Below are 20,131 nucleotides of genomic sequence, written 5' to 3'. Positions count from 1 at the left end.
CTCTATTTCTGCCTCCACCTCTACCATTACTTTATGATTATGGATTTGAAGTCCTATAAGAAGGCATCCAAATTTCAAATCCAATAAAGATAAAGTGACTACATTAAGGAAGCCGAGAAAGGGACTTGTTAAGAGTTTACAATAAGTGGGATATGATGAAATTGCATGGTGATCATATTGACATGGTGGAGTCAAGGGCGCGAGGTGAAGCTGAAGTGGCTAAAAAGACTGAGGTAGATAAAAGGGTTGTGTTGGTTGGAAACACTGAAATAAAGAAAAAAGTTGGTTATGAAAGGATGATGAAATATTTGAGTCAATCGCACAACAAAAAGCAACAAAAATGAGTATGCTGAAGATGATTATGGAAGCTGACAGAATATAAATAATTGGTTGATTTCTAAATTGTTATTACTATGTGCTTAATTTACATTGGACAGATTTTAGAATTATGATGTCAGCACATGTATCACCTTGTACACGCTATTGAAGAGTATGAATGAAAATTTACAATTTCTTTCTATTTCCTCAAACTCTCTGTTCTCTCTATTGCGATTTAATCTTTCATTTATCTTATTTCCCTTCCTTCAACCGACTCGTTACATAACAAATTGGTATCAGAGCTTCTTAGATCCAATCTGGGTAAGCAAAACAAATTCAAATTCATGGCAAAAGGCATTAGGCTTACTAACTTACAAGAACAAGTCTAGGCTCTTCAAGAAAAAATGAAAACAAAACCAAAATGGTGGGAGGCTCAACGGAGTAACATTGAAGCTACGCTAGTCAAAAATCAGAGTATTCATTTTATGCTCGAATAGAAAAGTATTCTTGAATCTTAGTTAGTTGAAAATCAAAGATTTATTACCCAGGTCCTTGAGCTATTATCACCACAGGGAGTAAAAACTGGTCAATCTGAGTCAAGAGGTGCTAGAAGTTCCATCAATAATCAACCTACTCCATTGTCTTAGTTCAAAAAATAAGGTAAGGCCCTTATTTAGATTACTGCGATAGATGATCAAGGTAAATATACTTACAAAAGTGATGAACTTAGAATTTTAGCTAAAAATCAGCCTGAAAACAAGAGCTATTTTTTTTTCAAAATAGTGCTAGACAATATAAAGACGGTGATTTTGATGCTAGGAATAGCTCTAATTCTATAGGAAATGTATATGCCCCAAGACCCAAAATAAAACTTCATGTATTTAATGGTAGCAATCCGATAGGGTGGCTTAAAAAATATCAAATATATTTTGCTATATTCTCCATTGTGACTATTAGAAGCTTGAAATTGCTGCTATGTATTTTACTGGAAGAGCTGAAGTGTGGTTTGATGGTTATGTTATGCAACGGAATATGGTGACTTGGCAACAATTTACTAGTGATCTGTGTCTAAGGTTCTGTGATAGAACTTTTTCTAATGTTGTGAAAGAATTTAATAAGTTAAACCAAAAAGGGTTAGTGGATAAGTATCAAGAGAAATTTAAGGAATTAAAACCTTATATGTTGCAGTTCAATCCTTATTTAACAGAAAAATATTTTGTTTCTAACTTTATCAGTGGGCTTAAAGAAGATTTAAAGCTTAGGGTTAAAGCAAATGAGCCTAGTAACCTTATTGCTACATATAGACAGGCCAAGCTACATGAATTGTCCATTGTATTTGAAAACAAGAAGTTTAGACAGTTTTTCAAAACCACCATTACTTCTAATATTAAACCTTACCTGAAACCAATACATTCAATTACCAACCAAACACTAAAAATCACCCAAAATGCTTCACCTATAACCAATAAACAACAACTGATAGAGCAAAGGAAGGCATAAAACTTATGTTTCAAATGTGGTGAATGATTTTCTCATGGACATGTGTGTAAGTTCAAACAACTTAATGCTATTAAAGCTAATGAGATGTCTAAAGATAAGGATTGTGGTAATCTTGATAAAGATGTGGAACTAAAAATGATAAAAGAGCTAGATACTACTGAAACATTACAAATATCCATAAATGTTATAAAAGAAAGTGTGGGGTATAGTACTATCAGAATTGTAGGAACTATAAGAGGGAAACCACTAACCATCCTTATAAACAATGGCAGTACTCACAGATGGCATTGAAGTTGAACAAACTAAACGACTAACCATTACAATAGCTAATGGTGAAAGACTTTACAGTAATGTCGAGTGCAAGAAGTTAACATAGGTGATGTAAGGTCACATGTTTACACATAATTAAGGGTCTTGCCAATGGGGGGTAATGTATGGTTCTTGGTGTTGATTGGATAAAAAAGTATAGCTCTATGGTATTTGAATTTAATAACTTGTCAATAGCATTTCAAAAGGAAGGGCAACAAGTGATATTGACAAGAAGTCATAAACAACTAGAATTCAAACTTATTTCTGGTCAAAAGTTACAAAAACTAATAAGGTAATTTTATATGATCAGTATGGAAAGTAGAGAAGATGAAAAAGTTCCAACAAAATTATAAGAACTATTGCTTACATATTCAAACATTTTTGTTAAACCAACTAAGCTTCTACCTAAGAGGTCTCATAATATACCTTTTAATGAGGGAGCTCAGCTTGTAAACCTTAGACCTTACAGGTTTCCTCATTACCAAAAAATTGAAATTGAAACACAAATTTCTAAAATGCTCTTCTCATCAATCATCCACACTAGTAGGAGTCAATTTACCTCACCTTGCTTATTAGTTAATAAAAAATATGGTTCATGAAGGCTTTGTGTTAATTATAGGCAACTCAATACAGTGATAATCAAGGATAAATTTCCAATTCTAGTAATAGAGAATTTGCTTGGTGAACTCATAAGAGCTAAATTTTTTTCTAAAATTGATCTGTGATTAGGCTATTGGCAAATTAGAGTTTAAGGTAAAGATATTCCAAAAATAACTTTCAAGACACACCATGGGCATTATGAGTTTAATATAATGCCATTTGGGCTTACTAATGCTCCAACTATTTTTCAGTCCCTGATGAATGCTGTTTGTTCTCCTTATTTAAAAAAATTTACGCTAGTTTTCTTCGATGATATACTTTTTTATAGTACCACATTGCAAGAACATGTGTTACACTTACAACTTGTTTTTAAAATGTTAAGGTGTAATCAGCTGTTTGCAAAGAAAACAAGTGTTTTTTTTTTATCAGAAACAGGTTGAATATTTTGGTCATATTATCTCTGTGTATAGAGTGGTCCTTTTAAGGTGGAATGCATGAAAAATTGGCCATTACCTAGCAACTTGAAATCCTTGATAGGGTTTTTGAGGCTGACTAGTTACTACAGGAAATTCATCAAGGGGTATGGAGTTATCAACAAGCTTTTAACAGACATGTTGAAAAAAAATGGGTTTAATTGGATGCCTAAAGCAATGGCATCTTTTCAACAACTTAAAAAAGCCATGAGTACAGCCCCAGTACTAGCCTTACCAAAATTTTCAAAACCATTTTGCTTAGAGATTAATGCTTGCTTGATTGGTATATGAGCGATATTATCCCTAGAATGAAGGCTTGTTGCTTACTTAAGTAAAGCTTTAAGACCTAGACATGCTAATTTGTCCATATATATGAAAAGGAGTATTTGGCCATTTTAATGGCTGTTACTAAATGGAGGCACTATTTGGAAGGAGAGCCGTTCATCATTAAAATAGATCACGAGTCCCTAAAATATCTGTTAGAGTAGAAGTTGTCCACAACCATACAAAAAAAAAATTAACTAAGCTATTAGGCTTGAATTATACCATTCAGTATAAGAAGGGTACGATGAATGTAGTGGCAGATGCCTTATTAAGGCAACATGAGGAAAGTGGAAGCTCGTAATTTTTAAACTCCATAACCATTATTCCAAAATGGATTACTAAAGTGAAGCAAAGTGATGAAAATGATGCACTGGCTCAAGAAAAAATTACTCTTCTTACATTTAAACTAGTGATGATCCTCAATACTCATTCACTAATGGAGTGCTTAGGTTCAAGGGTAAGGTGTATCTGGGAAGCCAAAAACCAATACATGATCAGGTACTACAACTATTGCATGATTCTCTTCAAGGTGGACATTTTGGGGTGCAAGTAACTTACTACAGACTGAGGCTTTATTTTTACCGACCATGAATAATGAAGCAAGTACTAGAATATGTTCAACAATTTGAAGTTTGCCAAAGAAACAAAGATGAACATGTTGCTTATCCAAGTTTGCTACAACCTATAACTATTCCTAATCAAGTTTAGGAAGTGATTACTATGGATTTTGTGGAAAGTTTACCTTAGTCACAAAGATTCAATTGCATCATGGTTGTTATTGTTAAACTCACTAAGTATGCACATTTTTTGCCTTTAGCTCATCCCTATACTACTATAGATGTGGCCAGACTATATCTTAACCAAATTCACAAACTTTATAGGACCTTAAAATTAATGATATTTGATAAGGACAAAGTTTTTGTTGGTTCAGTTTGGCAGGAACTAATGAAGCTGTTAGGAGCTTCTGTACATCTGAGCACAGTGTATCATCCTGAGTTTGATGGACAATCTGAAAGGTTGAACCAACGTTTAGAACAGTATTTATGTTGCATGTGTTTCTTTAGACAAAAAACGTGGGTTCAGTGGTTATTTCTAGCAGAGTGGTGGTATAATTCGAGCTACCATTTTACTTTGAAAATGACACTCTTTCAGGCTCTCTATGGTTATCCTCCCCAATGGTTTACTTGGGATGTTAGTAGCAAAGCTAAGGTGTCTACTGTTGAGGAGCTGTTAAAGGAAAAAAAGAAGTTAAGCAAGCTACTAGTGGCAATTAAAAAAAGCACAACACAGAATGAAGTTTTATGCTAACAAAAATAGAATTGAAAGAGCATTTAAGGCTGGGGATGAGGTGCATTTGAAGCTTCAACCATACAGGCAGACTTCTCTAGTACTTAAAAAAAACTTGAATCTTTCAACAAGATACTATGGTCCATATCCTATAGTTGTCAAAATTGGTAAAGTAGCTTATAAACTCCAACTTCCTGAGACTTTAAAGATACATCTAGTGTTTCACGTGAGCCTTCTGAAGAAAAAAATTTGAAGTAAGGTTGTGCCTCGGATAGCTCCTCCTGAAGTGGGTGAATATGGGCAACCATTAGTTTATCCTACCGAGGTTTTTAACAAACGGGTGGTTAAAAGAAACAAAAATGTTGTCACTCAACTATTGATAGAATGGTGTAATCTTGGACCAGAGAATGCTACTTGGAAAGATTATTCAGTTCTTAAGTCCCAGTTTCCATCATTTGATCCTTGGGGACTAGGATCAATTAGAGAGAATGGCAATGTAATGAAATTGCATGGTGATTGTCGTAACGGTTTTGAGACCGCTAGACGTAAAAACGAGTTGTTTTAAAATTGAGAAAAATAAAAAAAAGAGGGAGTCGCCATCAATCTTTATTAGGGTGTGATTGGCCACCCAAAAGTTTATCTTTTTAATAAAACTATAAAAACGGGTTGTTTAAAGTTTATCAAAAAGATATATTTCGGTTTACGAAAAATCAGGTTGGGTCCGAGAGTCGGTTACGCGTGGGGAAGGATTAGCACCCCCACAACGTCCATAAATTGGTACCATTCAACTATGCACTATTTTCAATGTCGGATAAAAATGGTTTTAATTTGAAATTTAACATTAATTTCCTTTATTTAAAAAAAAATTTTTTTTTTGCTAAAATTTTTATTTAGGAATATTGAGAAAATCTTTAAGTTAAAGAATTATCTTAAAATTCTCCAACATCTAGGCAGAATTTAAAGTAACCCTTTTCGCTTAAGATTTAACACAACAATCCTTAAAATGAAATAACACTCTTTACAGAAAATTGTTGGTGACTCTCCAACATCTAGGCAGAGTACCATGAGTAAATTAAAGAGAGAATAATGCAAACAATTATTGATGATAATACGATAACGTATGTATGCTAATGAATGTCATGTAAAATGAAATGCAATTTAAGAGTTGGATTCTTAAATATAATGAGACCACCCCGACTCTCCAACATCTAGGCAGAGCTTAGGTGCAACTGTTTATATTTAAGATCCCAATTTTATTATACTTTTTTTATTTATTAATCTTATTATTAATAAAATGCAATTTAAGAGTTGGATTCTTAAATATAATGAGACCACCCCGACTCTCCAACATCTAGGCAGAGCTTAGGTGCGACTGTTTATATTTAAAATCCCAATTTTATTATACTTTTTATTTATTAATCTTATTATTAATATGAATTATGAACTCATGTGAAAAGACTTAATGAAGTAAAATTTCCTAAATACCCCATCATCTAGGCGGCATTCGGAAACAAATTGCTTCCAATAGAATTTTCACACGCGTCCTTAGGATTTTTCGGACTTTGGACTTCAAGGATTTTGGATTTCGAGCGGTTTTGGATTTAATGGATTTTGGATTTTTAAGGGTTTTAGAAACCTAGGATTAAGAAATAGCGCTTAAGGTTTCGTTTTTAAGAAAAATACGAACATCTCTAAAAATCCCCAACATCTAGGCGGATTTTTGAAGCAAGTTCGATTTTAATAATTTTTGAAAATTAATTAAAAATTTCTTATATTTATTTATTATTAACAATAATTCCACAACATCTAGGCAGAATTATTGTTTTTAGAAAAATATTTTTATTCCCTCCAACATCTAGGCAGGAAAAATTATTATTATTATTTTAAAGCATTTTAATATATTTTAATTATTATTTATTTTTAATTTTATTATTATTAAAATGATTAAACATTTATTCTAACAAATTTATAAATTTATCATGCATAAATATAAAAATATATTTAAAATAACAAAATAATAATAATAATAATAAAAAATTAGAAAATTCAAAAAAAAAAATTTTTTTTTACCTGAACCGGACCTGTAAACGGTCCGATCAACGGTCCAATCAACGCTGGTCCGGGCGGTCTGACCGGTTCGACGGTTGGATCGGCGGTTCGATTCGGTCTGGTTGGTTCGACGGTTCAATACCGGTTCGGTTTTGTCTGGCGGTTCAGTCCGGTCCAGTCAGACCGAGCAGAGCGAATGAAGGCAGCAGGTCGCGGGTCTGACGCGCGGACCCCGGGTCGGGTCGCGGGTTGACGCGCAGATCTTCGGGCTTAAAACGACGTCGTTTTGGGCCTTTAATGAAACGACGTCGTTTTGATTTTGGCAGTTTATATAAAAGGCTCAAATTTTTTTTGGGTCAGTTTTTCATTTTTCCAAAAAAAAAAAACTTTTTTTTTCTTCTTCAGCAGATCGTCGGTCAACCGTTGGTGCCGCCGCCGTCCGTCGTCGCCGCCGGTCTCCAGTCGCAGTCTCCGGTGGTCGAAAAATTCTAAAATTCTCCCACAAGCTCTTCTCGACCCCCTGAGCGTAGATCTGACCTCCTTTTCACCAAAAGAAGTCTCAAAATTCCTAGATCTGCCTTCACAGTTTCGGCCAAAAAAAAAATTTTTTTTTTGCGTTCTTTTTTTTTTTTTTTTTTGAAGCTGACCTTTCTTTCTCTTCTTCGTGCAGGAAGCTTGGTACTGAGGTTCCTCTCCGTAGGCGAGGACTGTGTTTTTTTTTTTTGTTTCTGTTTTGGTTTTTTTTTTGTGGCGGTTCTGTTTGTGGTTGTTTTCGGTTGGTTTTTGTGTTTGGGTATTTTGGGTGTTTGGGTGGGTAGATCGAAATTTTTCGTTCCTGAACCCTCAAGCTGGAAAAAATTTTTTTGTTTCAGAGCTCTCACCTGAAAATTTTTTTTTCGTTTTCTTTCCCTTCTTCTTTTTTGAGTTTATGTGTTGATTTTATAGAGTTTCAATTAAGTGGGATTTTGCTGGCTGTAGGGTGGTTAGTTGGTAGCTGTAGGGTGGCTGGCAGGAAGCTGGTCGGGGGGCTGGTTGGGTTGTTGATAAGGAATTGGTCAAGGAGTTGGTCAAGGCGGCTCGGCATCGCACCAACTCCTTGACTTCTTGCTTTTTTTTTGTTTGTTTACTTGTTTTGTTTTTTTTCTGTTTTGTTTTTTTTCTTTTTTGTTTTGTTTTGTTAAATATTATTATTATAAAAAATAAAACAGTAGACCCGGACAAAATCGATGTCTACAGCTGCCCCTCTTTGCACGTTTCTGAGAATCAGGAATAGGGCAAAGACAAAGACAACGATTTTGTCCGAAAATAAATCGTGTTATCTTTTTTGGTTTTACAGAAAATGGCTCCTCTTAGCAGAGGCTCATCAACTTTAAAATTCTTCTTGAAAAAGCTCCTCTCAATAGAGGCTCCACAACTTTAAAATTTCATTTTGGAAAGGCTCCTCTCAGCAGAGGCTCAACAACTTTAAAATTTTTTCTTGAAAAAGGCTCATCTCAGCAGAGGGTCAACAACTTTAAAATTCTTTCTTGAAAAAGCTCCTCTCAACAGAGGCTCCACAACTTTAAAAATTCTTATTTCGGAAAAGCTCCTCTCAACAGAGGCTCCACAACTTTAAAATTCTCATCTTGGAAAAGCTCCTCTCAACAGAGGCTCCACAACTTTAAAATTCTCATTTGAAAAAGCTTCTCTCAGCAGAGGCTCAACAACTTTAAAATTTCTTCTTGAAAAAGCTCCTCTCAACAGAGGCTCCACAACTTTAAAATTTCTTCTTGAAAAAGCTCCTCTCAATAGAGGCTCCACAACTTTAAAATTCTTTCTTGAAAAAGCTCCTCTCAACAGAGGCTCTACAACTTTAAAATTCTTTCTTTTTGGAAAAGCTCATCTCAGCAGAGGCTCAACGACTTTAAAATCTTTTCTTGAAAAAGCTCCTCTTAACAGAGGCTCTACAACTTTAAAATTCTTTCTTTTTGGAAAAGCTCCTCTCAGCAGAGGTTCAACAACTTTAAAATTCTTTCTTGGAAAAGCTCCTCTCAGCAGAGGCTCAACAACTTTAAAATCTTTTCTTGAAAAAGCTCCTCTCAACAGAGGCTCCATAACTTTAAAATCTCAGCTGTTTTCAACTTTGAGTTTTCATCTTTGAACAAGTAAATTTCTCTCTTTTGAATTCCTTTGTTTGATCATTGTCTTTACCAAAATCTTGTTTTTTCATTAAGAAAAGGAAATTTTCTATCTTTGTTACAACTTTTCATGGATGCATGTACTGAGTGCTCATGATACAATGCATGTAATGCAATCAAAATCGTTCATTGTAGTAAAAGGTTCTCGAAATCTCTCGCTTTCGGCTTCTTTTATCCGAATTCTTATATGACCAATCTGTCTTCAACATCTGACCATAATATTTTTTCTTCAAAAGTCTGTAACATCAATGTCTTGTCATGCTTTTCTCATCCTTTTTCATTTGCCTTTGTCAACTTTAAAAGTAATGCTGAGATCTTTCATGTTTATTTTTCTTTTCATCATTTTAAGTTCAAGACAAATAAAATGCAATCACACATTTCTCTGATGGACAAAAAATATCAAATAAGGATAAAGGAAAGGATAGGCATTATTTTAAATGAAGGATAATGTATTTCTTATGGCTGATAACAAGTGTATGTCAAAGTGTTTGAATTGAAATAAAGGTGTCAAAAGAATGATCACAAGATAATCATGAACAAAATATTCTCAGATTCTTTCTCTAAAACTAAATCAGATGACTTCCTTGATTATTCAGAGTTCATCAAACTACACTTGCCCCTGCATTGTGAGATCTTTTCTTGATGATGCTTTTGCTTCACATCTAAGCCGCCTTTTCAGGTTTTCAACTTAGATAAGTCATTATTTTTTTTTCTTTTTTTTAAGCAAAATATTTCTTCACAACATCTGAATTTATTGGGGTAGGCAAATCACCTCCGTCCATTTCTGCCAAAATCAATGCCCCGCCAGAAAAAGCCTTTTTCACCACATACGGGCCTTCCCAATTTGGTGTCCATTTCCCCCGATTATCATGTTAATTTGGAAGGAATCTTTTTAGCACTAAGTCTCCTTCCCTAAAGCAACGGGGACGAGTTTTTTTGTCATGTGCTCTCATCATCCTCTTTTGATATAATTGACCATGACAAAGTGCTGACAGTCTTTTCTCTTCAATAAGGTTTAACTGCTCGTAGCGATTTCAGACCCATTCTGCTTCCTCTAACTCCACCTCCATCAGGACTCTCAGTGAGGGAATTTCCACTTTGACTGGTAGCACAACTTCCATACCATATACCAAAGAGAACAGTGTGGCTCCAGTAGACGTTCTGACTGATGTTCTATAAGCATGCAAGGCAAAAGATAACTTCTCATGCCAATCTTTGTAAGTTTCAGTCATTTTCTCCAGGATTCTCTTGATATTCTTATTCGCAGCCTCCACTGCCCCATTCATTTTTGGACGATATGGTGTCGAATTACGATGGCGGATCTTGAACTGAGTGCATACTTCATTCATCATTTTATTGTTCAAGTTTTTGGCATTATCAGAAATAATTATCTCCGAAAGCCCAAATCTGCATATTATCTCTCTTTTCATGAACTTACATACCACAGATCGGGTCACGCTAGCATATGATGCAGCCTCTACCCATTTGGTGAAGTAATCAATCATCACAAAAATGAATCTGTGCCCATTCGAAGCTTTTGGAGTGATGGGACCAATGACATCCATGCCCCACATTGAGAATGGCCAGGGAGGAGCTAAAACATGTAATGTTGATGGTGGAGCATGAATCTTGTCAGCATAAATCTGACATTTATGACATCTCCTAGCATAATCAATACAGTCACTCTCCATTGTCAACCAATAATAGCCAGCCCTCATAATTTGTCTAGCCATCATATGACCATTTGCATGTGCCCTATAAACTCCATCATGCACTTCTTCAATAATCTTTTTTGCTTCAGCTACATTTACACATCTTAAGAGCACTTGATCTCGATCTCTTTTGTAAAGGATATCTCTATCAATGAAGAAATGCATAGCTAATCTTCTAATAGTCTTCTTATCATTTTTTGTTGCATGTTCTGGGTACTGCTGGCTTTTAATGTATTGCATGATATCATGATACCATGGCCTTCCATCAATTTCTTTTTCAACACCTGAGCAATGTGCTGGTACATCTTTCACATCCAGCTTGATGGGTTGGATTTCAGTATTTGTATCTATTTTGATCATTACAGCTAGAGTAGCTAGTGCATCAGCAATTTGGTTTTCCTCTCTAGGTAGATGCTCAAACTGAACTTCTTTAAATTGCTTGACCAACTCGGAGATGTAGTTATGATACCGAATCAACTTAGAGTCTCTTGTTTCCCATTCACCTCGTAACTGATAGATGACTAAAGCTGAATCTCCAACCACATCTATCACTTTGATCTTCTTTTCAATTGCTGCTTGTAAACCCATAACACAGGCCTCATATTCAGCCACATTGTTTGTGCAATTAAAATTTAATCTGGCTGTGATGGGGTAATAATGTCCATCAGGAGATATCAAAATTGCCCCAATACCATGACCCAAAACATTAGCAGCTCCATCAAAATACATCCTCCATGATTTTTCAACAGGTTCATTTTTTTCAATGGCCATCACATCCTCATCAGGAAAATCTAATTTCATTGGCTCATAATCTTCGACTGCACGATCAGCAAAGAATTTAGCTATTGCACTCCCTTTAATAGCTTTTTGAGTCACGTAAATGATATCATATTCTGAAAGCATAACTTGCCACCGTGGTATTCTTCCTGTCAACGAGGGCTTTTCGAAGATATACTTAATAGGATCTAGCTTTACTACGAGCCAAGTAGTGTGATAAAGCATGTATTGTCCAAGCCTTCAAGCTGTCCAGGTTAATGTACAACACATCTTCTCTAATGGTGAATACTTTGACTCATAATCAGTGAACTTCTTGCTCAAGTAGTAAATTGCTCGTTCTTTCTTATCAATTTCATCTCTTTGCCCCAGCACACATCCCATTGAATTTTCATGCACTGTCAAGTACAAAATCAAAGGTTTTCCTGGCATTGGTGGCACCAACACAGGTGGATTTGATAAGTATTTTTTGATCTTATCAAAAGCTTCTTGGCATTCATCATTCCATTCTCCAGGATCATGTTTTCTGAGAAGCTTGAAAATAGGATCACACTTATAAGTGAGTTGAGAGATGAAGCGAGCAATATAATTTAATCTCCCTAAGAAACCTCGCACTTCTTTTGAGGTATGAGAAGGAGATAAGTTTTGAATGGCTTGTATCTTATCTGGATCAACTTCAATTCCTTTTTCACTGACTACAAAGCCCAATAGTTTTCCTGATTTGGCTCCAAATGTACATTTGGCAAGATTCAACTTCAACTGAAATCTTTTTAACCTGTCGAACAGCTTTTTGAGACTAACTATATGATCCTTTCTTTCACGAGATTTTGCAATCATATCATCTACATACACTTCTATCTCTTTATGCATCATGTCATGAAAAAGAGTCACCATTGCTCTTTGATAAGTAGAACCAGCATTTTTCAACCCAAAAGGCATGACTTTGTAACAGAATGTTCCCCACATGGTCATAAATATAATTTTCTCCATATCATCTCGAGCCATCTTGATCTGATTATGGCCTGAGAAACCATCCATAAAGGAAAATGTGGAGTGCCTAGCAATATTATCCACTAGAGTATCGATGTGAGGTAAAGAAAAGTTATCCTTAGGGTTTGCTCTATTCAAATCTCGATAATCAATACACATTCTCACTTTTCCATCCTTCTTAAGAACTGGCACTATGTTGGCTACCCATTCAGGATATTTTGCCACTTCTAAAAATCCAGCATCGAATTGTTTCTTCACTTTCTCTTTAATTTTTAGCAGCATCTCTGGTTTCATGTGCCTTAGCTTTTGCTGCATCGGCTTACATCCTGGTTTTAAAGGTAACTGATGCTCTACAATATCAGTGCTAAGTCTTGACATATCCTGGTAAGTCCATGCGAACACATCTATATATTCTCGTAGCAGCTCTTCTAGCTTCTGTCTTTCAGCTGGTAAAAGAGATGTACCAATTTTGACCTCTTTTTTATTCTCACCATCTCCCAAATTTACTGATTCAGTAATTTCTTGGTGGGGTTCAATTGGCTTATCTTCATGTTCTATTAATTTTAACAAATCAAGAGGCAGTGTATAGTTATCTGAATCTTCCTCATTATCAAGTTCATCAACATGAATTAAGTTTTCAAAATCAAATCCGAGATTAATGCCATGATTATCCTCATGTTCATTGTTTGAGACCCTGCAAAGGGTAATATGGAGAGAATATTGGCACACAAAAATGGAATGGCAAGAAAATGTAAGAAAGAAAAGGATGAAAGGTAAAACGAAAATAAAAATGACAGAAAAAATACGGATGCATCTTCTACGTCTTTTATTAAAATGACAAACATAAACACACCATAAAAGATCTCCTAATACTCGTAGAAAGTAATTAGAGATTTTAAGTTTCACATTACTTTTCCAAAGTTTTAAAGGTAACAGGCAGCTCTGTAACTTTCCAATTATCCAACTCAAAATCTGAAGGACAAGGGTACACGAATAGCTCTTCACTTCGACTCTTCTTTTCTCCATCATCCACCATTTGAATGGCCAGCTATGAAAATTTTTCCATGAATCCTGCACTTGGGGCTCTCGGTAAATCTGAATAAATGTATCCTCCCGAGTGAAAAAAATCATAAAGGTATGGAATAACTATCGGCTCTGACTCCAGCTCATATCCCTTAAGATTAGCTATCCTCTTATCTCTTTTCTCATTCATCATTCTTACTCTGTCCCCTCTTGTTGGCTTATATCCCAAGCCAAACCTGTCTCTCTTTTCATATATGGCCGATGGCTTCGTAATTCCTTGCAGGTTCTTCCCAAGTCTGACTTCAGGTCGCCATCCCATCTTGGTAAGCTGTTTGACTACCATTTTAGTAGTCACAGATAAGTGTGGTGAATATAATTTAGATCCTCCAGCTATATATGTTGCATTGGCAATCTCGAAAGATCTATAAGAGCATTCTAAAGCTTCATCTGTCGATTCCACATAAGGAGTATTTATCGGTTGAGTTACCAATAAATCTTCTTCTCCTACCACACATGTTAGCTTCCCTTCAACAATAAATTTGACTTTTTAATGTAATGAGGATGGGACAGCACCTGCCATATGGATCCACGGTCTACCCAATAAACAACTATATGAAGGAGAGATGTCCATGACTTGAAATTTCACGTTGAAAGTACATGGGCCAATCTGCAATGGCACTTCTATATCTCCCAACAAGTTCTCTTCTGGTTCCATCAAAGGCTCTCACTATCATATGACTAGGTTTCATATAAGATCCATCAACAGGGAGTTTTGCCAGAGTAGTCGCAGGTATAACATTGATGGATGAGCTATTATCAATCAAAACCTTAGCCATTATATGACTTTTACATTTCACAGTAATGTGAAGAGCCCTGGTACTTTCTCTACCTTCAGGAGGAATCTCTTCATTACTGAAAGAGATATAGTTTGAAATCGTCAGATTGCCAATAAGCTGTTCCACATATTCAACAGAAGCATTATGAGACACATATGCTTGATTTAACACTTTCAGTAAAGCATTACGGTGTGACTCTGAACTGAGCAATAATGACAATAGCGAAATTCTAGCTGGCATCTTGTTAAGCTGTTCTACCACGCTATACTCGCTATGTTTTATTAACTTTAAAAATTCACCTGCTTCACTCTCAGATACTGGCTTCTGCCATTCTTTTTCTAGGGTTGTGTCAAGATCACTCTGACTTTCATTTTCTTCTCCTACCTTGGCTTTTTCTTTTCTAGCTTTTTCTAGAGCTTCTGAGGTATAACACCTCCCACTTCGAGTTATGCCTCCTACACCCGTTATGTTGGCAGTATCTGGGTTGACTACGACATCATAATCGTACTTTCAAGGTACTGCTTTATCATTCTGATATGAAAAAGGACCAAAAACTTTAATTGTCACCACTGGTCGAGAGACGGGTTTTTCTAGCTTCGATGTTGGCTTCTCATCATAATAGATAGTTACGGGTCTACGCCCAAACTTATTCTTTGAATCAATGGTAGACACTTTCACCAACTCTTCTCTCTCTTGGTAAAACTCTATTCGACCTTCATCCATCAATTTTTGCACCTCTTGACGGAATTGGTGACAGTTTTCGATAGACTACCCCAGAGCACCTCTGTGATAATGGCAGCTTTCAGTTGAGTTAACCGCTTCAGAGTAATTTTGAGGTTCTATCGATTTCAGCATGTCAGCTTTGACCAAGGTTTCAAACACTTTAGTCATATGAGTTTTGACCTCTTCTATTCTTCTTTTCACGTAACTTGTTTGCCCATCAATCAAAGCATTTATTGATGGTCTGGTATGATTTGGTAGAGGGTTTCCATTGACATTTGGAGTCCCTTGTTGGCTGGTATCAAAATTTAATACTCCTTCATTGATTAACCCCTGCACTTTATGCTTTAAAGCAATACAATGCTCAGTGGAATGACCTGGATTCCCATAATGATAATCACAATGTGCATTGGGGTCATACCATTTGGGAAACAAAAGTTTCAAAGGTTTAATAATAACAGGAGCAAGCAGATGTTTTTCAACAAGTCGAGGATACAAATCTGTGTATGTCATGAGAATTGGGTCAAAATGAGGTCTTTCTCGATTGTTATTATTCTGTGAGTTTCTTTGATTGCTGTTTGGGTAGGTTGGTCGAGTAAATGGTCGAGCTGGAGGTGCTGGGGTGTAATTGGATGGCTGAGGGCTAAAACTTGATCTGGGTAACGATTGTTGGGGGGCTCGGTAATGGTATGGTTGTTGAGAGATTTGGTTTATGGTAGAGTAGTAATGGGGGTGTGGGTTATATGAAACAAAAGGATGGTGTGGGGGATTTGTGTGAGTGACAACATGTGTCTCCTGCTCTTTCTTCCTTAATGTAGCTATCTTCTTTTCAGACCCTTCAATTTTACCACTTTTGATAGCATTTTCTATCATCTCCCCTGAAATTACCATGTCAGAGAAGTTTTTCGTGGCATTTCCCACCAATCTGTCATAATACGGGGCCTTTAGTGTATTGACGAATAGCACGGTTATCTTTTTTTCAGTCAATGGTGGTTGTACTTAGGCTGCTGCATCTCTCCACCGATGTGCATATTCTTTGAAGGTTTCCATCAACTTGTTCTCCATATTTTGTAATGATAGTCTATCAGGGGTTGTATCCAAGACGTGCTTATACTGAACAAGAAAAACTTTGGTCAAGTTTTTCCATGAACTAATCTTATTTTGATCTAATTGCACGTACCATTTAGCTGCTGAACCAGTCAAACTATCCTGAAAATAGTGTATCAATAGTTTGTCATTATGGGTATAACCCGTCATCTTTTTACAAAACATGGTGATATGAGCAGATGGACACTTTGTCCCATCGTATTTCTTGAAATCTGGGGTCTTAAATTTTAGTGGGATAACCAAGTCAGGCACTAGGCTAAGCTCATTGGCGTTAATAACCCCATAAGTGTCATTACCTTCAACCGCTTTAAGCCTCTCTTCAAGCTGGTCATATTTGTCTTGAATTTTTAAATTTATAACAGGATCTGACATTTTATGAGACTTCTCTTGCTCAACAAGGTCGTCAAGATTTGGTATCATGATGGGATCGACTGGGATGGGTCCCGAATTGGCATTCAAGTGGGTCGACTGCTAATTTGCAGAATGATTAACATATGGGTATGGCTGCACACTTGGTGGTTGTATGTGTATACCCCGAGGAACTTGAATCTGAACTTGAGGTGGATTGAATCCAGGAGGGTATAATGGCTCTTCCACATTAACCTCATCTCCTGTCCTAGATACACCAGCGACTCATTTTCCTTTCATTGATCCAATCAACAGTTGTCTTAATTCAGCCATTTGTGCTTCAATTCTTTGTTGTATTTCCATCACTCTTTCTTGTATCTCCTCTTGTACCCTTTCGACCCTTTCAAACCTAGCTGTATTCTCTTCTGCCATGGCTCGAGTCTGGGAACGAGTATTATATCTATGCGAAATTGACGGGTTGTGGTTCCTTGGCTTTGCTATCCTTGAACCTTAGTTTATCAACCATGAATTAGATCGCATGATATAATGTCGTTGATATTATTGTTAGTATGAAAATGCATGCATGAAATGAATGAAATGCAAGTTAGGGTATTATCTTGGATCGATCGAAACAAAAAGAAACTTTCATTAACCATGGGAGTCTTTACACATCATCCAATCATTCTTGCATTAAAGCCATAAAAACATTTGATTTGAGCATATTGCTCCCTAGCTTCATGAAAAAAGTGTAATAATCTTTGACTGTGGCCTTGGATTGGTACAATCTCTCGTTCCAGTGCTTTCACATTTTCAACCATGTTGCCTACTTTTTGAACAGCCTTGTAGATTTGAGCAGTCAGGTGTTCGATGTATTGCTGCCTCCCTAAACTTTCTGCTCTCCACATCTCTCGAGCATCTACCTCCATATTACAAGTGCGAGCCCAATAATCTTCTCTATCTTGCCACTCAGTCAAAATCTCATTTATGTGCCTCTGATTGCTTGTTAATTGAAGCTCCAAACTCATTAATTCATGCTCTAAGGCTTTTTTCTTGCTTTGCAAATCGGAGTTCTTGCTTTGTTCCCTCATTAGCTCAGCTTTTAGCTTTTCACTTTCTCTTTGGTGCCTTGTTACCTTTTCAAAGGCCCCTGAAAGTTTTTCTTTCCATTCATGTTGCTCTTTGGTGAGTGTGAAGATCATTTCTTTGTTCTCTCGAGCTCTGTTCTTCCAATATTCCACCATGTCTCGTAGTTCTTCCACATCCTTCTTGGATCCCTTCAAAGGTCTACTATCCAACCTTAATTTCTTATTTTCTTGATGCAAATCTTGCAGATCCTCTGTCAATACTTTTCGTTCTTTAGTCAACTTCTGTACTGCATCATTTTTCATCATCAAATCATATCTTAATTGGTTAACTTGATCCATCATAGCCACATTTTCTTTCTTTAACCTTTTCTTTTCAATCTCAAACTCTCGTTGAGCGATCTCAAGAGTCGATAATACCGATACTGAAACAGGAGCCGACAACTTCTCTGAAACATCAGCTAGTAGAGGCCTAATTTCGTTAACTCTTTTCATCCTCCACGCAAGGTAACCTTCAGCAACATTATCAGTGAGTCTAGCTGGGCTCATTCGATTGACCTGCTTTCATGCTTTGATGATTTCACGAACCCTTTTCATATAACCGGGTGTTCCATAATCAAACTCGAGTGAACCAAGCCTATGAGTCATAGGGATGAACTGTCGTGAATCATATTGTCTTTGAACCATAAGGGGCGCGTAACTCACTGCCCCCCATATTCCTAACAGAGGTACCCATGACTCATCTCCACAACTATATAAGATAGCCATCGGAAGCATCTATGGTGCCCTCCATGTTACATCTTCGCTAGTGAGCTTTAAAAAGAATGCCAACCACTGACCTTTTGTCCAATCTTTTCTCCATTCTTTAGTCATAAACTCCTCGATAGGACTGAAATGCACGGAGAATGGTCGAAATGATGTCTTTTTTTTTCCCCAAAAATGGCTTCTGAGCCAGAGAAATAGTAACTGAGCACACCCCATAAATCGTCCTTCACCCTTTCTTCGATAAAATTAAGTGATCTAATAGTTTCTGCCAAAATAGTTGGTGAAGGGTTTATACCTTTATCTAATTGCTCAAAGAAATCAACCACTGATGCTTCTATATGTCCTAAAACCTTAGGGAATATCATCAATCCATAGATGGCCAAAGCAAACACATCCGACCCCTGATCGGTATCAATATACTTTCTTATGTACTCGAGCAGAAAAGCTGATGGAATGATGTCAACCCTATTTTTTTCTTTCTTGTGCTTGTCTATCTCTTCAACCTCCACTTGCATGATCTTGGCTAATTTTTTTCTATATCCAGTGGTCTTATGCTCTTTCCAATAGATCTTGTCTTGATTGGTAGACTCTATCCGGAGTAAAGAAGAATATTCTTCGATCGTGGGAGTCAAATCTTCTTGGTTGAATACAAAGCATCGATAAGATGGATCCCAGAACTGTATTACAGCTCTCATTAGCTGTTCATCAACCTTCACAGACATAAGCAGTGCCACATCCCCGTATTTTTTGGAAAAAGATTCTTTTTTCTCTATTCTCCACTGTTTCCAAATGGCTTCCAATTCTGATATATTATTCTGACTGAGATCCACATGCACTGACTGTAGTAGCACCGATATGTGACCATCTACTAAGCAATCTCCTTCTTTCCTCTGAATACCTTCTGAATGGCTCTTGACCTCTAAGTAGCTCTTACACACAGATGACATCCTTTAGGTTTTTTGAAAGTTTTTTTTTTTTAGATTGGTCCAAAACAATACCCTTTTAAAAATGGTACCTATATGATGCATGCAACAAAATTGAAGACAATAAAACAAATCAATAATGTAAATAAAACAAATAAATAAAACTAAGTAAATGAATGAACAAGCATAACAGAATATACATAGTGTCCTAATTTAGGTAATCTTTTCACAAAAGGGACAGTATGGCTCTATCTTAAAGTTGGACTTTACGGCTCATTATATGCTGGGTTAAGATTTGCATGTCTAAAGGTTCCCAGACTATTCCTCACATCATCGTCCATTATAGACTAGTAAGGCTCCCCGATCCTCACCCATTACAGGCTACTAACGGAACGGGTTCAATCTGAGTGAAAGTGTTTCGCTAGCAAATGCGGAGGTTATCACCTCACGAGAGCGTAGCTACATCACTTCCTCCTAAAAGGACGGAGCCCGGGTATAGAGCTCATGTATGCAAGTGAATATGCAAAGTGTGTGCAAGGTAATGTATTAATCATGAATAAATCAAAAACCAAAATCAAAAATGAAGTAATAACTAGCACATAATTTATTTCATTTATTAACATGACTGTTTTTAGAAAAAAAAAATTAAAATAAAAGAAATTAAATTAAATATCAAATAAAATCAATTAAATCCAATCATTGTCAATAGCGCATAATTAAAATTTTGGCCTGACTCTCAAATAATTCTCCAGTGGAGTCGCCAAGCTGTCGTAACGGTTTTGAGACCGCTAGACGTAAAAACGAGTTGTTTTAA

General features: G+C 36.3%; 1 pseudogene; it reads right to left on the bottom strand.

Moving 5' to 3' along the window:
• Positions 1–9,737: 9,737 nt before the first annotated feature.
• LOC149517715 (uncharacterized) lies at positions 9,738–16,619 on the bottom strand (annotated as a pseudogene).
• Between the last annotated feature and the right edge of the window lie 3,512 nt (positions 16,620–20,131).

This window comes from Durio zibethinus, chromosome 8 (genome assembly GCF_047325235.1).
Source record: "Durio zibethinus cultivar Kanyao isolate XHJ-2024 chromosome 8, ASM4732523v1, whole genome shotgun sequence".
Lineage (NCBI taxonomy): Eukaryota > Viridiplantae > Streptophyta > Magnoliopsida > Malvales > Malvaceae > Durio > Durio zibethinus.
Note: the sequence above shows the minus strand (reverse complement) of the source record. Positions and strands in the feature narration are given on the sequence as shown.